Genomic DNA, 25479 nt, shown 5'->3' with positions numbered 1-25479 from the left:
TCACTGCACTTATCACGTGGATGGTCCTTATGTGTTAGTTTACTATCCCACTGGAATGTAAACTCCATGAGTAAGGACTTTGACTGCTCTGATCCACTGCAGAATCCCCATGTCCAAAATAAGATCTGGTGCCTAACAGCCATTTGATAAATAACTGTGGAATGAGATGGGGCTCAAGACATGCTACCCCAAACATGGCACGTTGTGAGGGTGGATATCGTACTCAGAAAAGGTTTGGAAAATAGCAGAAGCAGGAAAGTCACTCTGACCACCTCCCCACCTTGCTGTTTCTTAAACAGATCATAAAACCCTCCAGTGAGAGGCACTTGCTTTGTCGACAAACACTCTTTAACATGCAGGTCTCTAAGATTTTCCTCTGCTACAATACCTCATACTCTTTACCCTATCACGCTCCTCCACCATGGTCTACTCAAATCCTTGGGTCCCATTTCCTTATGAAGGCTCTCATGTCATGTAAAACTTTCATTAAATAACTTGCATGCTTTGCTCCTGTTAATCTGTCTTTGTCAATTCGATTTCCAGACCCAGGTAGGGACCCTACAAGGGTCAAGGAACACTATTCCCCCACCTACATTAAATTTTTTTTCACTAAGAATTTTTGTTGACGTGGAAAAAACTAAAAAATATAATTTTAAGTAAAACTGCCAGGATTTAAGTCTTATTTAATTGGCATTTACCAGTTACGTTCAAACACAAATATAAATGAAAAAAAACACAGAAATAAACACATGAGACTTGGTAGTAATTCCCTCTTGTGAGATAACGGCTGATATTTATGTTTTAAATGGCAATGTATTTTTTAAATTTTCTTAATTATTTTCTAGATAGAACATTTTTAACTATGTGTGCATGAGGTAAATAGACCAATGCTGATGGGGCTGGGGGCAGCTCGGGAACAGCTGCTTTTGCTGATTCTAGTTGGCAGGACTAGTGGTAACGAACCTGCCTGCAAATGCAGCAGACGTAAAACATGTGGGTTCGATCCCTGGGTCACGAAGATCCTCTGGAGGAGGGAATAGCAACCCATTCCAGCATCTCCTGCCTGGAGAATGCCATGGGCAGAGGAGCCTGGCAGGCTACAGTTCACGGGTTTGCAAAAAGTTGGACACGACTGAAGTGATTTAGCACACACAAGTTCTTTTATTACTCCATTTAACCACAGGGACTCTCTTCTTGACCAGAAACTTGAATCAGGCTCTGAGTTCTGCTGGACTAGGACTTACCTTGGGCTTCCCTCTCGGCCCTTGTAGAATCCAGTTTGAGCAAGAATCCTACTAAGGTAGTTAAGTGAAAATCTCCCATCCCCACCATTGGAATCTGACCACCCTGGATATCTTATCACCCTGGTCTGCCTTCAGCAAGAATTCTACTGGGTCACCTAGTAAGAGTCCCCTCTATCCCTGACATTTCTTTAGCAATTTTCCATCCACTGATGCCACCCTGCTCCTTGGCTATGAACACCCATTTGTCCTCATTGGAGTCAGGGTTGAGTCCAAGCTCCTCCCCTCAGTCCAATACCGCCTGCAGTGGTTTCTACATCCACCCAGATGCCTCTCCCCACCCTGGAGGAAGTCTGTCTTACCAGTCTTTAACAAGTGTCACTACTTAATTTTTCTTTACTGCCACCACTGGTTAAAACTCCTCTCAAGGCCAGACACATCCTTATCACCAGTCACATGTGAAACCGGTGCCATCAGGGCCGCAGTGCAGGATGGCACATAAAGGAACCCGAAAGCACATGTGATAATTAGATGCCTCTCCACCTGGCCCGAAAGCGCTCATTCATTCAACGTGCTAGGCTCTGGGCTGGCTGCTAGGCAGAGAAGCACAAGTCTATTCTCAAGTGCTGGCAACTGTGAAAGCCACAAGTACGAAACAATTACATAAAGTATGGTTGTAACACGGGGGGAGGCTGTTGAGGGCTAAGTCACGGCTCTGTGAGAAGCCACGAGAATGACCTAATGGGGGCTGGAGGTGACAGGGTGGTCCATGATTGGGAAAGTCTTCCCAGAAGGCATGACATGTACCCTGGGTCTTGAACAATGAGGAGAAACACCAAAGCAGCAGCTAAGGAGACTTCTGCCCACAAAGGCCTCAATAACAGCAAGGTATGTTCAGAGAAACACACGTCTGCCGTCAGGTGTAGATAGGGAACAGGGTCAGTACGGAAGGTGAGAAGAAGGCCTCTCAAACTCTAGTGTAGATCTTGTTAAAATTTAAAGAACTTGTTTAAAATGCGGATTCTTGGGCATGACTCTGAGATTCTGACTTATTTTAGTTGGGCTGTCAGTGAAACAGACCAGTACCCTGGGGAGCTCCTGGGCACAAAAGCCTGTGCCCCCCATTTCTTGACCTTCCCCAAGTTCCAAAGGGCAGGTTCAAACAGTTGCTAATCAGGGAAAGGAGTGGGATACAGAGACAAGGGAGGAGAAATTTAAAAAAAAAAAAAGTGCAGCCTTGGGGGGCAGAGTCCTGGTTCTGCCTCAAGCAATAAACGGAAGGATTCTTGGCACTCTACCCCAGAACTAGAACCCCCAACAGATAGAATATGTTAATTACTTGAGGAAGCATTCTTCATCCCAGAGACGGTCACAGTGTGATAAACTCGAGAATCATAGAAGCGCATCAGAAACCCACCTGAGGCCAGATTAAAGAGGCGCAGGCCCTGCACAGCTGATCCTTATTAACAATCCTGCCTGTAAACCATTCCTATAAAACTCCTCACCAAGTCCCCCAGAGTTGAGACACACAGGTTTTGAAGGCATGATCCTGCTGTGTCCCCCTTTGCCTGGCAAAGCAATAACGCTATGCTTTTCTTCTTCACCCAAAATTCTGCCTCCAAGATTCGATTGGGTACCCGCGCAAAGGCCATTTTCTGCATTATCATGTTCAGTACTAACCAGTCCTCCCCTGCTTCTAACGGAGGTCAGCACCACACTCTGACAAAGAGTAGTTTGGAGATAAAGGATGGGGAAGGTCCAGGAGGTTTGAAAAACTTCAGGCAGGACCTTGAATCCATGCTAAAGATTTTGGAAATTATATTGACAATAATAAAAAACCCTGAAGGGATTAAAGTAAGTGAGGGGCAGGATCACATTTGGACTGTAGAAAAATCACTTTGTAGCAAAACGGAAAATGGGATGGAAGAAGCTGAGCTCAAAGCTACAAAGAGGCGGCAGGAAGTTATTACAATCTCTAGTAACATAAATGAAAGAAAGAACAAAGGGGGATGGACTTGGTAGATCTTTAGAAAATAGAATTTGGCAGCACTGAGTGATCAATTAGGGCTTCCCTGGTAGCTCACACAGTAAAGAATCTGCCTACAGTGCAGGAGACCTGGGTTCAATTCCTGGGTCGGGAAGATTCCTTGGCGAAGGGAATGGAAACCCACTCCAGTATTCTAGCCTGGAAAAATCCCATGGACAGAGGAGCCCCGGTGGGCTACAGTCCATGGGGTCGAAAAGAGTCGGACACAACTGAGCAACTAACATATTCACCCGTGATCAATTGATTATAGATGGTGAGAAAAGAGGCACCAAGCCAGGTTTGTACCTGGGCAATTTATTGAATAATGATTTCAATCATGGGATCTGGGGAGTAGGTTCATGAAGAAAGGTGTTACATGTGGTGTAGGAGATGCTGAGTTTGAGATTCCCATGGGGAATCCAATGGAAATGATCAATGGGTATCTGGACTTAGCAGTTAGAAGCCAGGAGAAACTGGATAGAAGATATAGATTTGGGACTCAGTGTGAAGGAGGTCAAGATAGAGTGCAGATAAAATACCCAGGGCAAGGACAGAAATTAGAGAACAATTTAAGAGTTGTAAGAGTCTGTTTTAAGGCCACCCATGACCCACTGGAACTGCCTTGCGTCACAAATGAATGGGTCTGTGCGTTATAAAACTAGTGCAGAACCGTGCAAGCAACCCCGAGCAGTGGAAAGAACATCGGCTTAGATTCAAGTCCTACTCTTGTCACTTATTGGCAGTGAGAGCCTGGGTAAGTCATTTAACCTGTCTCTTATGTTTTTACGAATAAAATGAGGATCAGTTGAGTTCAGTGGCTCAGTCGTGTCAGACTCTTTGCGACCCCAAAATGAGGATACACCTGCTCTGATCAACTCATCTGGCTGTAAAGTTCCCATTCATTGTACCAGGTGTGGATGACTTTGTAAATGTCTCCTTATTTAGGTCCTCATCACAATATGCAACATATGAGTTACCAATGTATATGCTTTCTAATTACCCAACAGAATTCTTATTCTCCAATCACAGTTAAAAAAAAAAATTTTTTTTACTAAAAAAAAAAAAAAGTTGGCATATAATAACCATTGGAGAAATAATGGTTGCACGTCTCATCCGAAATGCATGTTTGCTTTTCCCCTAAGAACTCCCAAATTCCAATTGTATTCCACCGCCCCTCACATACGGTGGGGCTTTCCTTAGACTGTGAACCCTCAGAAAGCAGGTTCTCACAAACAGAACCTAGTAACGCAGGGCGGAATGAATGAATCAACCGACCAGAAACCATTAGCCCTATTTTGCAAATAAGTTAGCTGAATCGCTCTCTTCTCCCCCCCCCCCACCCCCATCTTACCCCCGTCCCCAAGAAAAGGAAAGGGTCACACAAGTTAGCGACAGCTCTGGGATGTGCCTCCCGCAGGGGCAACAGGAACCCCGCCATCCAATGCTCGGAGCTCTCCCAGTGCCGCTCCGCCCGGCCTTCGCTCCCACACCCTCCGCCCGCAGCGGTGTTCCGACAGCGGTCACCTAGGCCCGGCCCCCGGGGCTCCGCCCCACACCCCCGAGTCCAGCGCGCTAGCGCTTGCACGGTCCCCGAAACCCGCTCCCGGCTCCCAGCGCCAGCACCGCCGCACTCACCACGGCTGGTCCCGCTCGCCGCCCTGCCTTTCCTGTGTGCTCCCTTAAGAGTCCCCCGCTCTTTGAAGGGAAACAGCTACCGCCGCCCTCAGGTTCCGCAGCGGGTTCCTGGCGCGCAGGGAGGGCGCGGTCTGCAGGGGCCGCCGCCTCCAGGGGACTGCCTTCGGGTTTTGATCAAACATTTATTTGATCTCCATCCTTGTGGCTCAGACGGTAAAGCGTCTGCCTACAATGCGGGAGACCTGGGTTCAGTCCTTCTGTCGGGAAGATCTCCTGGAGAAAGAAATGACAACCCACTCCTATATTCTTGCTTGGAGAATCCCGCGGAACCGAGGAGCCTGGCGGGCTACAGTCCATGGGGTCCCAGAGTCGGACACCACTGAGCTACTTCACTCACTCACTCACTCATTCATACATTCATCCTTACCACCTATCCCTCTGTCGCTCAACAATATTTTATGAGAAGCCTAAAAGGCGAACACTGTTTTAGGGCCCGGCACCAAATCAGAGAATTTTAGGCAGTGATAATATACCACTCATTCATTATGGACATGAATTTGAGCAAACCCGGGGAGACAGTGGAGCGCAGAGGAGCCTGGCAGGCTTCATACAGTCCATGGGGTCGTGAAGAGTGAGACACGACTTAGCCACTAAACAACATGTACGCAAGAAAATGAAAACAGGTGATAGAAAGTGGGTGGAGAGAACCATTTTAAGTTAGGCCTCTCCCAGTAAGGGGCAATTAATCTGAGACCCGAAGGCGAGAAGGAGCAGGTCAAGCAAGGTCTTCTTTTCTGAGGGAGGGAACAATCAGGGCAAAAGCTGTAAAGCCTGAGGCAGTTTACCAAGTCAGGGACCAGTGTGGGTGAAGCAGAGAGAACCAAGGAGTGGGTGACAGGCGTGAAGAGGGAGAGGTGAGCAAGACAGGCCAAGGTAGTAAGGAGCTCTGAGCACGTTATAGGCACCAGGATGGGAAGACCGGGAGGGTCAAGGGAATGACGTGATCTAATTTGCATTTTGAACACCTCTGGCCACAATGTTCAGTTCAGTCTCTCAGTCGTGTTCTACTCTTTGCGACCACATGGACTGTGGCACACCAGGCCTCCCTGTCCATCACCAATACGCGGAGCTTACTCAGACTGATATCCATTGAGTCGGTGATGCCATCCAATCATCTTATCCTCTGTCATCCCCTTCTCCTCCTGCCTTCAATCTTTCCCAGCATCAGGATCTCTTCCAAATGAGTCAGTCCTTCATATCAGGTGGCCAAGGTATTGGAGTTTCAGTTTCAGCATCAGTCCTCTTTCCAATGCATATTCAGGACTGGTTTCCTTTAGGATGGACTGGTTGGATCTCCTTGCAGCCCGAGGAACTCTCAAGAGTCTTCTCTAACACCACAGTTCCAAAGCATCCACAATGTAGTGAATAGGTCCTAGCAAGTAAGAGAGGGCAGAGACGTCAGGGGACTGGCAGACCACCAGAGGGCAGTTCTAATTCTCTGTCCTCCCACCTCTTCCCCTGACTAGTACCTGTAGGGTGGAGACCATGCCAGTCAATCAAGAATGTTTTCTTTCCTTCTCCCATCCATTATTGGTCAACCAACAGTTGCAGAGTGTTGCGCATGCGCTAGGCACAGGGGCTGCACGCCTGTACATCACCCCTCCCCATGGTCCCTGCCCTCATAGAGTTTGCAGTCTAGTTTCCCCATTTACTGCATAAAGACGCACATCCTTCCTATCACCCCCCTATATGAACTGTTTAAGAGAAATGAGACAGGCCGACGAGATTATGGTGCAGTAAAGCATACTTGCCAAGTTCTAATCCTCAAGGGGCCATATTAAGGGTTGGGTGAACTTCCTAGACCATCCACCTGTAAATTAGGAGACTAGATCATCATTAAAAAAATATCTTGCCTAGCTGTAAAATGTTGTGATATTTTAGGTATGACAGTTATTTTCAACTCGTCTTTTCCAACCGTCTAAAAGATCTGCATTTGAAAATAAGTTGCTGAACCGCTTGCCTGCAGGTTAGAAAAATTTGGAACTTCACGCTGCATGGTCCAACAGGCAGATTAAGCTTCAGGGCTTCAGCAGAACAATGTTTCCCCTCGGTGAGAAAAGTTCAGCCTAAATGAGTTTTTCCAGAAGTTTCCAATCAAAAAATGAAGAAATATAGAATAAAGCTTTTTCTTAAAGTATATATCTATACCCTATATGGAGATGTATACTTTGTATACTTTCTTTATACATACACTTTTTCTGTTGTTCTAGAGCTGATTTCATCTTTGTTTTGGATCACACATCCACAGGGAGCTCTATACTCATGTCTGTCATTAGGACCAACAGAATCCAGGCTGGCTGGGACACCCTTGTCCCGAGTGGGTGTGATCTGACCACGTCAAATGTGCTTGTGTGTGTGCTGGCCTGTGAGTGCCCGGGGAGGACAGCTGTGTCAGCTCTCTGTGTATCTGTGCACACGGTGTATCAAGTTTCATGGCAGTGAAAAGAGTCCTCCCTCTGTGATCTGTGACTTATCACCACAATTGGATGAGAGTGTGGCACTGCCCAGGCTGCAGATGGGCACTTAGTATGATCTAGAAGAAAACAGAAAAGCCTGGTCAGTTCAGTTCAGTCACTCAGTCATGTCCGACTCTGCGACCCCATGGACTGCAGCACACCAGGCTTCCCTGTCCTTCAGCAACTCCCAGAGCTTACTCAAACTCTTGTCCATCTAGCCAGTGATGCCATCCAACCGTCTCATCCTCTATTGTCCCCTTCTTCTCCTGCCTTCAATCTTTCCCAGCATCAGGGTCTTTTACAATGAGTCAGCTCTTCGCGTCAGGTCCAAAGTATTGGAGGTTCATCTTCAGCATCAGTCCTTCCAATGAAATATCAGGACTGATTTCCTTTAGGATGGACTAGTTGGATCTCTTTGCAGACCAAGGGACTCTTAAGAGTCTTCTCCAACACCACAGTTCAAACCACAGTTCAGTGCTCGGCTTTCTTTATAGTCCAACTCTCACATCCATACATGACTACTGGAAAAACCATAGCTTTGACCAGATGGACTTTTGTTGACAAAGTAATGTCTCTGCTTTTTAATATGCTGTCTAGGTTGGTCACAACTTTTCTTCCAAGGAGCAATTGTCTTTTAATTACATGGCTGCACTCACCATTTGCAGTGATTTTGGAGCCCCCAAAATAAAGTCTGTCACTGTTTCCACTGTTTCCCCATCTATTTGCCATAAAGTGATGGGACTGGATGCCATGATCTTTTCTGAATTTGAGTTTTAAGCCAACTTTTTCACTCTCCTTTTTCACTTTCATCAAGAAGCTCTTTAGTTCTTCTTCATTTTCTGCCTTGAGGGTGGTGTCATCTGCATATCTGAGGTTATTAATATTTCTCCTGGCAATCTTGATTCTAGCTTGTGCTTCATCCAGCCCAGCACTTCTCATGATGTACTCTGCATAAAGGTTAAATAAGCAGGGTGACAATATACAGCCTTGACGTACTCCTTCCCTGATTTGGAACCAGTCTGTTCCATGTCAGGTTCTAACTGTTACTTCTTGACCTGTATACAGATTTCTCAGGAGGCAGGTCAGGTGGTCTGGTATTCCCATCTCTTGAAGAATTTTCCACATTTTTTTGTGATCCATACAGTCAAAGGCTTTGGCGTAGTCAATAAAGCAGAATTAGATGTTTTTCTGGAACTCTCTTGCTTTTTTGATGATCCAGCAGATGTTGGCAATTTGATCTCTGGTCAAATTCAACCCCAAATAAGAGACCACTGACTGGTTATTCTAGCCTCAGAGCTCCTCACAGGGTCAGCTGAGGCGATCAGGCTGTGTCACAGCTCAGCTACTCCCTCTGCCTCATCCTGCTTCCTTCTCCCCGCCCCATCCCCCTCCACTTTTTTTTTTTTTGCAGGTATTGATTCCATTAGTCAAGGACTGGAGACTGGTCCTCTCTCATAGGGAGAGTCCTGGAACATCTCTGCTGGGCCATGATGAGAATTTCAGGTTACAGAGAGGGACACAAAGGTGTGCTACCACAGCCCTTAGATGCTGGGCACCAGCCCTGAGGTTCGACGGCACTTTCATGCCTTAGGTGAGGCCAAAGAACTATGCGGAGGAGCACAGTCAGAGACAAGGGCATGGCTTATACTCTTCTGCTGCGTTCTTTGTTAAGGATTGCTAACAGTTGAGTGAGGTTCCCAAAGAGCAGAAAATCAATTCCCAGTTGCCATGTGGAGTTTTCCTGGGCCTCCAACTCGTGCCTGGAGAACATTCTGCATGGTCAAAGATAGGGATTTGTGTCTCCTTCACACATCATGCTGCCATATTTGGTACTTGTTACAAATTGAAACTGGGCTTCCCTGGAAACTCAGCAGTGAAGAATCCACATGCCAATGCTGGAGACATAGGAGACATGAGTTCGATCTCTGGGTTGGGAAGACCCCCTGGAGAAGGAAATGGCAACCCACTCCAGTATTCTTGCCTGGAGAATCCCATGGACGGAGGAGCCAGGAGCTACAGTCCGAGGTCACAAAGGGTCAGACATGACTGAGCACGCACGAACATATTGAAATTAACTACACATTGAAAGTGTGAATTCAGTTGCCTATAAAATGAAGTTGTGTTTCCCTGAGAGCATTAGAAGTATGTGCCGTCGTTTTTGCTCAGTTGTGTCCAACTCTTTGCCTGGACTGCAGCACGCCAGGCTTCCCCATCCTTCACTGTCTCCCAGAGTTTGCTCAAACTCACATCCACTGAATTGATTATGCCATCCAACCATCTTATCCTCTGTTGCCCCTTTGTCCTCCTGCCCTCAAACTTAACCATCATCAGGGTGATTTCCAATGAGTCAGCACTTAGCATCTGGTGGCCAAAGTATTGGAGTTTCAGCTTCAGCATCAGTCCTTCCAATTAATATTCACAGTTGATTTCCTTTAGGATTGACTTGTCTGACCTCCTTGCAGTCCAAGGGACTCTCAAGAGTCTTCTCCAGCACCACAGTTTGAAAGCATCAATTCTTCTGCACTCAGCCTTCTTTCTGTTCCAACTCTCACATCCATACACGACTAATGCAAAAACTGTAAGTTTGACTATACGGACCTTTGTTGGCAAAGTGATGTCTCTGCTTTTTAGTACACCATCTAGGTTTTTCATAGCTTTTACTCCAAGAAGCAAGCATCTGTTAATTTTATGGCTGCAGTCACTGTCCACAGTGATTTTGGAGCCCAAGAAAATATAAAGTCTGTCACTGTTTCCATTTCTTCCCCATCTATCTGCCATGGTGTGATGGGACTGGATGCCATAGTCTTTGTTTTTTCAACTTTAAGTCAGCTTTTTCACTCTTCTCCTATACATTCATCAAAAGGCTCTTCAGTTCCTCTTCACTTTCTGCCATTAGGGTGGTGTCACCTGCATATCTGAGGTTGTTGATATTTCTCCCAGCAATTTTGATTACAGCTTGTGCTTCATCCAGCCAGGGAATTTCACATGTTGCACTCTGCATGTAAGTTACATAAGCAGCATAACAATATACAGCCTTGAAGTATTCCTTTCCCAATTTTGAGCCAGTCCAATGTTCCATGTCCAGTTCTAACTGTTGCTTCTTGACCTGTTTACAGGTTTCTCAGGGGGCAGGTAAGGTGGTCTGATATTTCTGTCTAGTATTGGAAGAGTCTTGCTCATGTTTCAGTGTCTGTAGTATTTAAGAAACTATAAACAGAGCTACCATATGATCTAGCAATCCCACTCCCAGGTATGTATCCAGAGAAAAACACGGTTTGAAAGGATCAGATCAGATCAGATCAGTCGCTCAGTCATGTCTGACTCTTTGCGACCCCATGAATCGCAGCATGCCAGGCCTCCCTGTCCATCACCAACTCCCGGAGTTCACTCAGACTCACGTCCATTGAGTCAGTGATGCCATCCAGTCATTTCATCCTCTGTTGTCCCCTTCTCCTCCTGCCCCCAATCCCTCCCAGCATCAGAGACTTTTCCAATGAGTCAACTCTTCCCATGAGGTGGCCAAAGTACTGGAGTTTCAGCTTTAGCATCATTCCTTCCAAAGAAATCCCAGGGCTGATCTCCTTCAGAATGGACTGGTTGGATCTCCTTGCAGTCCAAGGGACTCTCAAGAGTCTTCTCCAACACCACAGTTCAAAAGCATCAATTCTTTGGCACTCAGCCTTCTTCACAGTCCAACTCTCACATCCATACATGACCACAGGAAAAACCATAGCCTTGACTAGATGAACCTTTGTTGGCAAAGTAATGTCTCTGCTTTTGAATATGCTATCTAGGTTGGTCATAACTTTCCTTCCAAGGAGTAAGCGTCTTTTAATTTCATGGCTGCAGTCACCATCTGCAGTGATTTTGGAGCCCAGAAAAATAAAGTCTGACACTGTTTCCACTGTTTCCCCATCTATTTCCCATGGAGTGATGGGACCCGATGCCATGATCTTCGTTTTCTGAATGTTGAGCTTTAAGTCAACTTTTTCACTCTCCACTTTCACTTTCATCAAGAGGCTTTTTAGTTCCTCTTCACTTTCTACCATAAGGGTGGTGTCATCTGCATATCTGAGGTTATTGATATTTCTCCCGGCAATCTTGATTCCAGCTTGTGTTTCTTCCAGTCCAGCGTTTCTCATGATGTACTCTGCATATAAGTTAAATAAACAGGGTGACAATATACAGCCTTGACGTACTCCTTTTCCTATTTGGAACCAGTCTGTTGTTCCATGTCCAGTTCTAACTGTTGCTTCCTGACCTGCATGCAAATTTCTCAAGAGGCAGATCAGGTGGTCTGGTATTCCAATCTCTTTCAGAATTTTCCACAGTTTATTGGAATCCAAGGATAATCCACCCCAATGTTCATGGCTGAACTGTTCACAATAGTCAAGACATGGAAGCAATTTAAATGTCCACTGACAGAGGAATGGATAAAGATGATGTGATACACATAGATGATAGAATGTTACTCAGCCATAAAAAGAATGAAATAATGCCATTTGCAGCAACATGGATGCTAGGGATCATCATACTAAGTAAGTCAGACAAAGAAACATAAATATCTCTTACATGCAGAATCTAAAAGAACGATGCAAATGAACTTATTTACAAAACACAGACTTAGAGAACAACGTTATGGTTATCAAGGGGGAAGGGTTCATGGGGAGAGATCGTTAGGGAGTTTTGCCTGAACATGTACATGTGTGTACATGTTTAAAATAGATGACCAACAAGAACCTACTATATAGCACAAGGAACTCTGCTCAATATTCTATAACAACCTAAGTGGGAAAAGAATAGCTACAAGTATATGTATAACTGAAGCACTTTGCTGTACACTTGAAACTAACAACATTGTTAATCAACTACGCCTTAATACAAAATATACAATTTTTTTTTTAAAATCTTGTTTTCCTAACACAACAGACCATCCAGAAACCCACTAGCTTCCCATTAGTCCAAAACCAATCCTGAGGTGACTTTCTCTTGGCACAAAATCTGTTATTAAGAATGTTTGAGGGAAAGGACCTCTTTTAGATGTAGCGTAAGAGGAAACAGGAGAGCCTTGCTTACTCACAAATGCCCTGGGATTTAAGAAGTGCTTAAGTGCCCAGTGGGATCGCTCCCTACTGTGGAAAACAGTGAGAAAACATGAGACTAAATCGAGGGGGAGGACTCAAGGTTTAAGGTGGCTTCACATTTTAACTACTCGCTGACAAGATATACATATACAGATATACACACGTGCATATATAGCACGTTCTCATGCTTTCAACCTCCTTCCTAGTTATATACATCAACCACATAAAGCTGGAACAACAAAGCTGACATGTGCAATTTTGTCTGTTGATGACCTAGAGAGGGTACTCTGTGGCCCGCACCTCACTTACTTCTCCCCACCTTTGCCACTTCCCTGTACTTGGTCAGCATAGCTAAACCTGACGGTAGGCTGTATGGCAGGGGTGGTGTATGGAGTGGCATGCGGCAGTGGCCATGGCAAGCCTACAGGAATAGGATGTTCATGGTGTCCTAGAGTCTGAAACTTGCAGATGCAGAACAAATAGCCAGGAAGAAAAGACCATGAGAATAAATATACCAAAGATAAGTGTGGCCTTTTTCACCACTGACCTTGGCTCCATTTGGAATTACTTTGTACTATCTAACACATTGTAGACTTTCTTTATCCGTCATCCATTTCCCCATTCATCTTTCCTAAAAGGAACCAAATTTTGCTCAGGTATCCGCCTCTCACATTCACAGTCCCTGCCAGCCTATGACAACTTTGCAGGTAACTATATAACTCCATCCCTGTGGCTGGGAGTTGGTTTACATCACTTCAAAATACTCATCGTAATTCCTCTTCCATTGTTAGTGCTTCGATTAGAAATCGATTGTGTAATTCAATTTAGACCAGAGAGTCTAAGGACTCTGCTGAGAGATCTCAGGAAAGGCTTCATTCTCCTTAAAAGAAGACACTCAAGAAAGACATGGTGATGACCCTTAAAAATATTATGCTAAGTGAAATAAGCCAGTGGCAGAAGACCACATATTGTATGGTTTTACTTGTATAAAACAATCAGAATTGGCAAATACATAGAGATAGAAAGTGGATTAGAGTTTGCCTGAGGCTAGGGTCTGTCTAGTCAAGGGTATGGTTTTTCCAGTGGTCATGTATGGATGTGAGAGTTGGACTATAAAAAATGCTGAGCGCTGAAGCATTGATGCTTTTGAACTGTGGTGTTGGAGAAGACTCTTGTGAGTCCCTTGGACTGCAAGGAGATCCAACCAGTCCATCCTAAAGGAGATCAGTCCTGGGTGTTCATTGGAAGGACTGATGTTGAGGCTGAAACTCCAACACTTTGGCCACCTGATGCAAAGAGCTAACTCATTGGAAAAGACCCTGATGCTGGGAAAGATTGAGGGCAGGAGAAGGGGACGACAGAGGATGAGATGGTTGGATGGCATCCTCGACTTGATGGACATGGGTTTGGGTGGACTCTGGGAGTTGGTGATGGACAGGGAGGCCTGTTGTGCTGTGGTTCATGGGGTCGCAAAGAGTCGGACACAACTGAGCTACTGAACTGAACTGAGGCTAGGGTTGGAGACGGGATTAGGGAGAAATAGAAAATGACTGTTAGTGGGTATGAGATGTCTTTTGGGGGTAGGGATGAACTGTTCTAGAATTGGTTGTGGTGATAGTCGCACAATTTTATGAATATACTATAAACTTTAGATAAAAGAATGGTATGACGTGTGAATTACACCACAACAATGCTGTTTACAAAAATGAAAGGGACGGTTCGTCCCACTTTTCCCCATAAAAAGGATCATGCATGTGCCTGTGCACTTAGTCTCGTCAGTCGTGTCTGACTCTTTGCAACCCTATGGGCCATAGCCTGCCAGGCTCCTCTGTGCATGGGATTCTCCAGGCAAGAATACTAGAGTGGGTTGCCATGCCCTCCTTGAGGGGACCTTCCCAACCCAGGGATCAAACCCACATCTCTTATGTCTCCTGCATTGGCAGGCGGATTCTTTACCACCAGCACCACCTGGGAAACCCCAGACAGGGTCATATGTGTACATAATACCTAAAGTTGCTACAACTATTGTTCGGCCATGAAGGGAGCCAGCCCCAGGGCAAAGCCAGCTCACAGAGGGTGAGCAGGAAGAGATGGAAAGAACTTGGGTGCTTGGTGGCATCATTGAGGCAAATGGTTGGACTATGCCTGGAGTTTGCTTAAACTTGGACATCCTATAATGTGAAATAATAAATTCCGTTATTGTCTATGTCAGAGTCAGCGTATTCTGTTCCTTGAAGCCAAGAGCACTGACCTGATAAAGTGCAAGTCATCAGATCTCGGTGAGTAGCAGACACAGTGAGGACATTTCTAAAAAGATAATGTTGAAATTTTAAGGGGAAAACAGATGAAAATAGATGGGAGAAAGGAGCTAGTTGACATCAGTTGGTATGTTTAACCTTTTATTGTTCCTAAAATCATTCTCCAGGGGCCTAACCTGGTTGTTCAGTGGCTAAAACTCCACACTCCCAATGCAAGGGGTCCGGGTTCGATCCCTGGTCAGGGAACCAGATCCCACATGCCACAGCTAAGAGTTTGAATGCTGCAACTAAAGATCCCTCATGTGGCAACTAAGACCTGGCACAGCCAAAATATTTAAACAAATACTTTAAAAAAATCAAATCATTCTCTAACCATTCTCCTGGACCTGGGCCATACTCATTGGCTACAGAGTCATTAATATGAAAGTAGAGTTAAAAGTTAGAAAATTTATTACCATGAATAGTCTTATATGAAGCCTCTCAGATGGAATCTGCTTGTGGGAATAGATGCTCCTCCGCCAGAATTTCTATTATAGAAAATTATGTACAGATTCTTTCAACATTCGCTTGGGTTTATGTATGTGTTTTAGGCACACGGATTCTTTAGACTACTCTGTTTCCTCTAAGGAAAGCATGAGGTGGAGTTCTCCTGGTATTTAGGCTTAAAATCTCTTCTGTTGTGACCTTTAATATCCACTGTTAGTAGTAACTAACAGATTGGAAACATGTAAATGAGGCCTTTCAAGAAACCAGCAGGTTCCTAGGAGAGAGACTGTATTCCACATTTAAAATGGATTTTACAGCGCCCTCTGCCACGCCCATACTCATCCATGATCTCTACAGGCCCTGTCTTTTCCTGAATGTGACGTCTCTTGTGAATGCGTCTCCTTGTCCTCGGACATGTCCTCCTCCTGACAACATCTGGGCCCTGGCTGGCACTTTCCAGTTGCTTGTTTAATATAGGAGTAACAGGGAAAAGGCAATGGCGACTCACTCCAGTATTCTTGCCTGGAAAATCCCATGGACAGAGGGGCCTGGCAGGCTACAGTCCATGGGGTCACAGAGGCGGACACGACTGAGCAACTTATACATACACATACACACACACAGAGCAGGGATGAAGATAGGGTTCACACTGATTACTTTAAGCAAGGCCTCCAATACTGTTTTGCAAAACCCAGTTTTCCCAGAGGAACCCAATTCTAAATATTCTGCAACAAGAAGTTTGGGATGTTCCTGGTGGCCCAGTGACTAAGACTCCAAGCTCCTGATGCAGGGAGCCCTGGTTCGATCCTGGGTCAGGGAACTAGATCTCATGTGCAGCAACCAAGACTTTACATGCCACAGCTAAAGATCCCACATGCCACAACGAAGACAGAAGATCCCGAGCACCACAGCCAAGACCGGATGCAGCCAAATAAATGAATACACATAAACAAACAAACCACAAAAAACCCCTTGTATGACATACAGTTGAATCTCAGTCATAGTCTTGAGAACCCTCTATCAAATAACCAGAAATTGACCTGTATTTATTTCCCAGGAATTTTCTGTGGTTTCATATTTATATTAATCTTTTAAAATTCACCCATAATAAAATAAATAAATAAATATTCACTCATCATTATTTTTCTGTATCAGAACGTACCAAGATCTTTCCAACTTCAAGGTCTTCACTGAGGCTGGCACATTATCACCTGATTCACTCATCTTCCTCCTCTTGACTAAGTGTCACTTCACCGCAGACACCTTCCCGGGTCATTCATTTAAATTAGGTTCCTCCCGTTACACTCACCCAGAGCTCCTTTGTCCTTCAAGGAATTCATCATAATTTGAGTGTTTTACAATTGTATTAGTGCCAGGCTCCTCCCCCACTTGATATTCTAAATTCTGTGAGAACAGTGACAATGTTACTATTTTTCCTACAGAATACCCATACCGTCCTTTTAGGCAGCAAAATCACTGTGGACGGTGACTGCAGCCATGAAATTAAAAGACATTGCTCTTTGGAAGAAAAGCTATGACAAACCTAGACAGCGTATTAAAAAAGTAGAAGCATCACTTTGCCAAAAAAGGTTCCTATAGTCAAAGCTATGGTCTTTCCAGTAGTCATGTACAGATATGAGAGTTGGACCATAAAGAAGGCTGAGCACCAAAGAATTGATACTTTGGAACTCTGGTGCTGGAGAAGACTCTTGAGAGTCCCTTGAACAGCAAAGAGATCCAACCAGTCAATCCTAAAGGAAACCAATCCTGAATATTCATTGGAAGGACTGATGTTGAAGTTGAAGCTACAATACTTTGACCACCTGATGTGACGAGCTGACTCACTGGAAAAGACCCTGATGCTGGGAAAGATTGGGGGCAAGAGAAGGGGACAACAGAGGATGAGATAGTTGGATGGCATAACTGACTCAATGGACATGAGTCTGAGCAAACTCAGGGAGATAGTGAAGGACAGGGAAGCCTGGCGTGCTGCAGTCCATGGGGTCACAAAGAGTCTGACATGACTTAGCAACTGAACAACAGCAATTGTATACCATACTATACACGTCTTGGACACATTTTGTTAAATGTATCTTTATTTTTTCATGTTTTTAGTACTCTTGTAAATGATACTTTTTAAATTTCAATATCAAATTATTTATTTCTAACATATAGAATATATAGAAATACATTTTTAAAATATTCAGCTTAGATTGATCAACTCTTTTCTCCAAGTCTCTTCAAAGCTAATTGAAACTTTCCAGTTACAGAATTATTTATTCCAATTACAAATGCTCCTGAAGCATGAAGCCCTGATAATACAGTGAATATTAATTTGATCTGATTGTTTTGCTAACATCAAACTGATAAGCCCTGAGGAAACCAGAATAGGTGTGAGTGGTAACTTTGAAATCCGCTGTACGCTAGGATGGATGGGTTAAAATGGGCTACCAGACTATGAGTCAGCTGTTTCTAAATGAAGCTGGGGAACAAACAAGGAAAAGGTGGAAAAGAGTAAGAGAAAAGATGGGTGGCTAGAGTGGGAAAAGGAAACAGCACTTCCCCTGCCTGGGGGCAGGGGCTGGATCAGATCCTCTCTTCCACTTCTCAGTTCTGTACTTCTCTGCGCAACTTTAACTCTTGATCTCAGCCTCACTGTCCAAAATTGCTCAGTACCCCAAGCTGCAGGGAGATAAGCACAAATCCAAAACCCTGCTACTAATTGTGCATGTCATTGCTGAGATTAAGTTCTGTGACTTAAGATTCTCTGACGTTAAGTCTAAAGCTCTCAATTTATGCATGATTTCCACATAGTCTCTTATCTTGAACCTTAAGAAGGATGCTTTAATCCTTCCAGTTTTAAGCCAGGACATGAAGTTTTCCCTAGTCCGTTGCTTTGGTAGCGCAGCCAGCCTGAACGGACTACCACTAGGTGGCGCTGAAGATCCGGCTGTAGAAGGAGAATCGGTGCTCCACAAGGCACACAAGTTACTATTTTCCTCTGGGTGTACTGGCTGGCAGGAGGCTGCTATTTTCTTTATTGTCAGAGATCTTAGGGATGTCTTGACTTGAAGCTGATGCACACAGTCGCTCTGCGGTGCTCAGCAGTTTGTAAAGGGGATCTTGGGCTTGGCGGTAGTATTTCCAGAGCTTTATCACAGATCATTAATGCCTGGATCTTTCTGCCTCTTCCTTGCACTTTCCCCTGGTTCCCAAGTCTGGGATCAACTGTGTTTCCTCTACTGTTCCTTCAAGCATTTATTGCAAACGCCTGTGTGTCATCCGTATAGCTAGGAGTGCTGTGGCGTGTGAGATACAAGACTTGAGCTTTTCTTTCCCCTTAGTCTGCTATCAGCACCACGCCCAGGTACTGTGCTTGGGCTTACACTTTAGGCCCTACACTTAGGGGACCAAGTTGCTAGCAGTTCAGCTGTGTTTCCAGGAGGCAGAAGAAGGGAAATATCATGGTTCTTATGTTTACATCCAGCCCTTAAACCCCTGCCTCCTCCAACACATGCCATCTGCATGGAAACCAGGAGATGATGTATCACTTCTCTGCCCACCCTACCCCCACACCAAGCTGCCCTTTGCACCTTCTTTCTCTCTTTCCTGGAGCTCTTGATATTTAATTAACTCTCATACAATGCAGTCTTTGGGCTTTCATTTTTAAAAAAATGCCAGCTGGGAATACATCTATAATGGAATATTTTTCAACAATAAAAAAGAGCTATCAATGAAAAGACGTAGAGCAACTTTAAATACAATACTAAGTGAAAAAAGCCAATCTGAAAGGCTACACGCCATATGAGTCCAACTCTATGACATCTGGAAAGGCAAAGCTAGAGAGACAGTGAAAGATCAGTGGTTGCTGGGGCTGTGGGGAGATAGGAGATGAATGGGGGTGCGCAGGGGACTTGTAGGGCAGTGAAACATTCTGTGCAGCACTGGATAAATGTCACTAAGCATTTGTCAAAGCCTGTGGAATGTACAAAGAGTGAGCCCTAACTTAAACTATGGGTTTAGCTCATAGTAATGTACTAATATTGGCTTATCAATTGTAACAGACGAATGCAAGTATTTATAAAAGTGGAAACTGCAGAGGCAGTTGAGGGCTTCTGTGGGAACTCTGTACTTTCTGTTCAATTTTTCTATGAACCTGAAACTGCTTAAAAATAAAATCGGTTAAATTTTTTTTTAAACCTGTTATGAAAGACTTCATATTTACATAGGGCTTTAAAGTTTCTGAATCAATCCATTTGATTCTCACAAGAGCATCACCACAGGATGAAAGGGACTGGTACTGTCCTGAGTTTATAGATTTAGGCACTGGCGTCAAAGAAACTGAGTGACTTCTCAAGTTCATATTACAGGACAAGGACTGGAATTCAGGTCTTCTTATCCATCCAGTGCTCTTTATTCTCAGTTCAGTTCAGTTCAGTCGCTCAGTCGTGTCTGACTCTTTGCGACCCCATGAATCACAGCACGCCAGGCCTCCCTGTCCATCACCAACTCCCGGAGTTCACTCAGACTCACGTCCATCCAGTCAGTGATGCCATCCAGCCATCTCATCCTCTGTCGTCCCCTTCTCCTCCTGCCCCCAATCCCTCCCAGCATCAGAGTCTTTTACAATGAGTCAACTCTTTGCATGAGGTGGCCAAAGTACTGGAGTTTCAGCTTTAGCATCATTCCTTCCAAAGAAATCCCAGGGCTGATCTCCTTCAGATTGGACTGGTTGGATCTCCTTGCAGTCCAAAGGACTCCCAAGAGTCTTCTCCAACACCACAGTTCAAAAGCATCAATTCTTTGGCACTCAGCCTTCTTCACAGTCCAACTCTCACATCCATACATGACCACTGGAAAAACCATAGCCTTGACTAGATGAACCTTTGTTGGCAAAGTAATGTCTCTGCTTTTGAATATGCTATCTAGGTTGGATATAACTTTCCTTCCAAGGAGTAAGCGTCTTTTAATTTCATGGCTGCAGTCACCATCTGCAGTGATTTTGGAGCCCAGAAAAATAAAGTCTGACACTGTTTCCACTGTTTCCCCGTCTATTTCCCATGAAGTGATGGGACCGGATGCCATGATCTTTGTTTTCTGAATGTTGAGCTTTAAGCCAAGTTTTTCACTCTCCTCTTTCACTTTCATCAAAAGGCTTTTGAGTTCCTCTTCACTTTCTTGCAAATAAGGAATTTGGTGACAGTCTTCTGCACTCTCTAGTGATTATTCTTTTTTCTCCCAAGGTTCTCAGTGAGCCCAATTTTATAGATACACACTATAAATTATAACTCAAGGCTTCACTCTGTGGCTATGTGACACTATTTAGTACGTTTTCAGGTATAAAAGAGCATCTGTAATGCACTTTTTTCTCCCAGCTCTACTCTCTCTCCTTCAGAGTCTTAGAAACTGCTTCCTCTCCACTTTTAGGATAAGTCATTAGAGCAAGAATGAAAGCAGCGAGACCAGATAGAAAAGTCTAGTGTTTTTATAGAATATTGCTCTGAGGGTGTGGGTTTGTCTTTCATACAGACAAGCAACAGCTTGCGATGGGGTTTCAGCCTTTCTAGGAGGCTCAGTCTAGAAGGAACCGGCATGAGATGGCTCAGAGCAAATCCTCAACAGCGACACCTTGTGGTAATGAGAATCAACTGCAGCAGAAATCAGACGAGATGACCTTTTTCTCTCCTCCTGGCTATGGAGATCTTACTGGCTCTTCTTGAGTCCGTTTAAACCTCCAGAATCCCTGAGAAGGGAGTGAAAATTCTCAAGAGTCACCCGCGTTCAGCTAAGTCATCCTTTAAACACTTGAGCAATGAACTAGTAAAACAAGAGAGATGTGACCACGTTTGTACGCCAAGGTTGCACAGCCATTTCACTAAGGAATGAAATCTGGAAAGATCTCTTTTCAAAAAGACTGAAGTAGACTGCTGCTGCTGCTGCTGCTAAGTTGCTTCAGTCCTGTCTGACTCTGTGCGACCCCATAGACGGCAGCCCACCAGGCTCCGCCATCCCTGGGATTCTCCAGGCAAGAACACTGGAGTGGGTTGCCATTGCCTTCTCCAATGCATGAAAGTGAAAAGTGAAAGTGAAGTCACTCAGTCGTGTCCGACTCTTCGCGACCCCATGGACTGCAGCCTACCAGTCTCCTCTGTCCATGGGATTTTCCAGGCCAGAGCACTGGAGTGGGGTGCCATCGCCTTCTCCTAGGACTGTCCATAAAATGACCGGGGCAAAGACGATAAAACAGAGGCATCACATTCGTGATTCTTACGTGATGGCTGTCCTTAGCTCACTACGCACTGTCCGGCCTCAGGAACATGCGTGAAACCTGAATAAATATAGATGTGGTCAGAAAGGGGAAAGACCAGTTTGGAAAGTCAAGAGATCATTGGTGAAATGTCTCTGGAAATTTTTTATAATTTTCCTATAAGAAATGAAGACTGTGGTTTGGGAAACTACAGTAAAAACTATTTAGTTCCACATTTTCTACCCACAGACGGTTGGTTGTTGGGGGGCCGTGGTGAGCAAGAGAGGTGCTGCCCCTGTCTTTATGGGTCTCATATTCTGAAGGGAAAGACAGACGTGTTAATAGGAACACAGACCCAGCGGAAAAGACAAGCATCGTGGTGCTAATTTTTTCACGCTTGTCCAGCCTGCCTGACCCCTGATGTTGCTATTCCTCAGAGCTTATCCCAGGGCCCTCGTTATGGGCTGAGTTGTGTCCCCAGAAGGTGCACTGATCTCCAGCTCTTCTGAATGTAAGCCTGTTTGGAAGTGGGTTTTGCAGATGGAATTAGTTAAGTTGAGGTCATATGGGAACAGCAATGGCCCCTAGTCTAATGGCACTCATGTCCTTCTAAGAAGAGCAGAGAAAGACACACAGGAACTGGAGGGCCCCCTGAAGACACACACACATGTGAGCGGAGGGTGTCTTGTGACCACAGAAACAGATAGATATTGGAGAGATGTATCTAAAAGCCAAGAAACGCTGAGGATTGCCAGCAAACACCAGAAGCTGTGAGAGGCAAAGAAGGGCTCTGCCCTGCAGGTTTCAGAGGCAGGACGGCCCAGATCACATCTTGATTTCTGACTTCTAGTCCCCAGAATTGTGAAGGAATAACTTTGTTGCTTTAATCCTCCCAGTTTGTGGAACTTGGTAAAACTAACATAGCCCCCAGGGATTTCCCTGATGGTCCAGTGGTTCCCAAGGATTTGATCCCTGGTTTCCTGGAAAATCCCATGAACAGAGGAGCCTGGAAGGCTGCAGTCCATGGGGTTGCTGAGGGTCAGACACGGCTAAGCAACTTCACTTTTACTTTTCACATGCTTTGGAGAAGGAAATGGCAACCCACTCCAGTGTTCTTGCCTGGAGAATCCCAGGGATGGGGGAGCCTGGTAGGCTGCCGTCTATGGGGTCGCACAGAGTTGGACACGACTGAGGTGACTTAGCAGCAAGGCAATGGCAACCCACTCCAGTCCTCTTGCCTGGAAAATCCCATGGGCGGAGGAGACTGGTAGGCTGCAGTCCATGGGGTCGCAGAGTCCGACATGACTGAGCGACTTCACTTTCACTTTTCACTTTCATGCATTGGAAAAGGAAATGGCAACCCACTCCAGTGTTCTTGCCTGGAGAATCCCAGGGATGGCGGAGCCTGGTGGGCTGCTGTCTATGGGGTCGCACAGAGTCAGACACGACTGAAGCAACTTAGCAGCAGCAGCAGGGAACTAGATCCCATATGCTGCAATTAAAGATCTTGCATGCCATGAATAAGACTCAGTGCAGCCAAATAAATCATTTTTTAAAAAAGAAACTAATACAGTTCCCATTTTGCTTCATCCTTACCCCAAGTGTCCTTATTCATTTCAATAGTTTTAAATTAATTTTTACTTTATTTTATTGTGTTAGTTTCTACTACTGTACAGCAAAGTGAATCAAGTATACTTATACATATGTCCCCTCTTTTTTTTATTTCCTTCCCATTTAGGTCACCATGGAGCACTAAATATGGTTCCCTGGGCTACACAGTACGTTCTCAACAAGTCATCAATTTTATACACAGTATTAATCATGTATATATGTCAATCCCAATCTCCCAATTCATCCCACTTCCCTTTTCTGTATTTTAAAAACCATCCAGTTGCTGCTGATTCCCAAGTTTATCACGAGAACAGTGATTTCAGCTCCATCCCCATGGCAAAGAATAAAAGCTTTATTTCTTCCATTTCCTCCATTTCCACAAACTAGATTTTGTTTTTCATTAACCCAGAGAAGATACTGCTGGGAGAAAAGGGAAATGGGAACAGTGGCCACAAGGCAAAGACAAAAAGAAGCAGACCCTGGCTCTTGAGTGTCCAAAGGCACAGGTTTAAGAGATGCAGTTTTGCAAAGGCAACTTCTAACTGTTTATGCTTTGGATTTCCACACTAACTTAACAACTTAACCCTGAGGTCAAAGGAGACTCCATATAACCCCAGCCTCGCCTTTTAACTCCCAGCCTGAATCACTGTCCTCTAGACACATCTGCTCGAATGTCTCACAAAAGTCTCAAACAAGCAAGTTCAAGACTGAACTTTTCCCTCTAACCGGTTTCTCCCCATCTCCATGGGCACCCTGCTAATCTAAGCTCTTATAGTCCCATTGTGGGCTTCACTGGAAGTAGTCTGATGGCAGGCCTCCATAGATTCTAATTCTCACATAGTGGGAATCGTGTCCTAGCTATTCTGGTTAAAAACAACAACAACAACTTTCTAATGTCCTTCAGTTCAAGCCAGTTGCTCAGTCGTGTCCGACCATTTGCCACCCCATGAATCGCAGCACACCAGGCCTTGCTATCCATCACCAACTCCCAGAGTTTACCCAAACTCATGTCCATCGAGTCGGTGATGCCATCCAGCCATCTCATCCTCTGTTGTTCCCTTCTCCTCCTGCCTCCAATCCCTCCCAGCATTAGGGTCTTTTCCAGTGAGTCAATTCTTCGCATGAGGTGGCCAAAGTATTGGAGTTTCAGCTTCAGCATCAGTCCTTCCAATGAACACCCAGGACTGATCTCCTTTAGGATGGACTAGTTGAATCTCCTTGCAGTCCAAGGGACTCTCAAGAGTCTTCTCTAATACCACAGTTCAAAAGTGTCAATTCTTCAGTGCTCAACTTTCTTCACAGTCCAACTCTCACATCCATACATGACCACTGGAAAAACCACAGCCTTGACCAGACGAACATTTGTTGGCAAAGTAATGTCTCTGCCTTTTAATATGCTATCTAGGTTGGTCATAACTTTCCTTCCAAGGAGTAAGTGTCTTTTAATTTCATGGCTGCAGTCACCATCTGCAGTGATTTTGGAGCCCCCAAAAATAAAGTCTGACACTGTTTCCACTGTTTCCCCATCTATTTCCCATGAAGTGATGGGACCGGATGCCATGATCTTCATTTTCTGAATGTTGAGCTTTAAGCCAACTTTTTCACTCTTCTCTTTCACTTTCATCGAGGCTTTTTAGTTCCTCTTCACTTTCTGCCATAAGGGTGGTGTCGTCTGCGTATCTGAGGTTATTGATATTTCTCCTGGCAATCTTGATTCCAGTTTGTGCTTCATCCAGCCCAGCATTTCTCTGATGCACTCTGCATGTAAGTTAAATAAGCAGGGTGACAATATACAGCCTTGACGTACTCCTTTTCCTATTTGGAACCAGTCTGTTGTTCCATGTCCTAATCTAAATTCTTATGAGGCCTCAAGGCCCTGTGAAATCTTGGCCCTGCCTGCTTTTCTAATTTTGCCCATCTTCCTCGCCACACTGCTCAGAGCACTCCAGTCACCCTAGCCTTGTTCATTCTTCTCAAACACACCGAACTCTGTCCCACATGACTGCATGCCCCTGGCAGAGGGGATGGTCTATGTTAAGACATGGATGCAGCCAGCTGTCTCTTAGTCTTTATCCCTTAACTTAAAACCATCTTCTCAAACTGTAGAATTCAAGAAAAGCCACAACCCTCTTAGGTTCAGGGCTTGTCTGATTCCCTTATATTTTAACAAACTCAAACTACGGGAACTTTATGCTTTAGGAAAGTACTCTGTAAAATGCTTTGCCTATGTTCTATGGAATATTCTGCAATTGCCTTTTCATAAGCAGCAGAATAAATTATAATCTCCAACTTCTAGTTAACAAGAATATACTAGACCAATATTTCCTAGTAATCTTATGTCATTTGTGCATGCGTGCTCAACTGTGTCTCTTTGT

General features: G+C 44.7%; 1 protein-coding gene across 2 annotated transcripts in view; it reads right to left on the bottom strand.

The window, feature by feature from the left end:
- Positions 1 to 4981, bottom strand: part of AGK (acylglycerol kinase) — a 100636-nt gene extending 95655 nt beyond the window's left edge. The window contains exon 1 of one of the 2 annotated variants that reach the window (XM_019959198.2): positions 4903 to 4981. The gene's annotated coding sequence lies outside the window, so the exon portion shown is untranslated. Of the gene's footprint in view, positions 1 to 4618; positions 4642 to 4902 lie in introns of those variants that run through there. The other variant, XM_070788273.1, reaches the window with a different exon arrangement.
- Between the last annotated feature and the right edge of the window lie 20498 nt (positions 4982 to 25479).

This window comes from Bos indicus, chromosome 4, assembly GCF_029378745.1.
Source record: "Bos indicus isolate NIAB-ARS_2022 breed Sahiwal x Tharparkar chromosome 4, NIAB-ARS_B.indTharparkar_mat_pri_1.0, whole genome shotgun sequence".
In the NCBI taxonomy this organism is placed as follows: Eukaryota; Metazoa; Chordata; class Mammalia; order Artiodactyla; family Bovidae; genus Bos; species Bos indicus.
The sequence above is the reverse complement of the archived record's forward strand: the minus strand, read 5'-3'. Positions and strand labels throughout refer to the sequence as shown.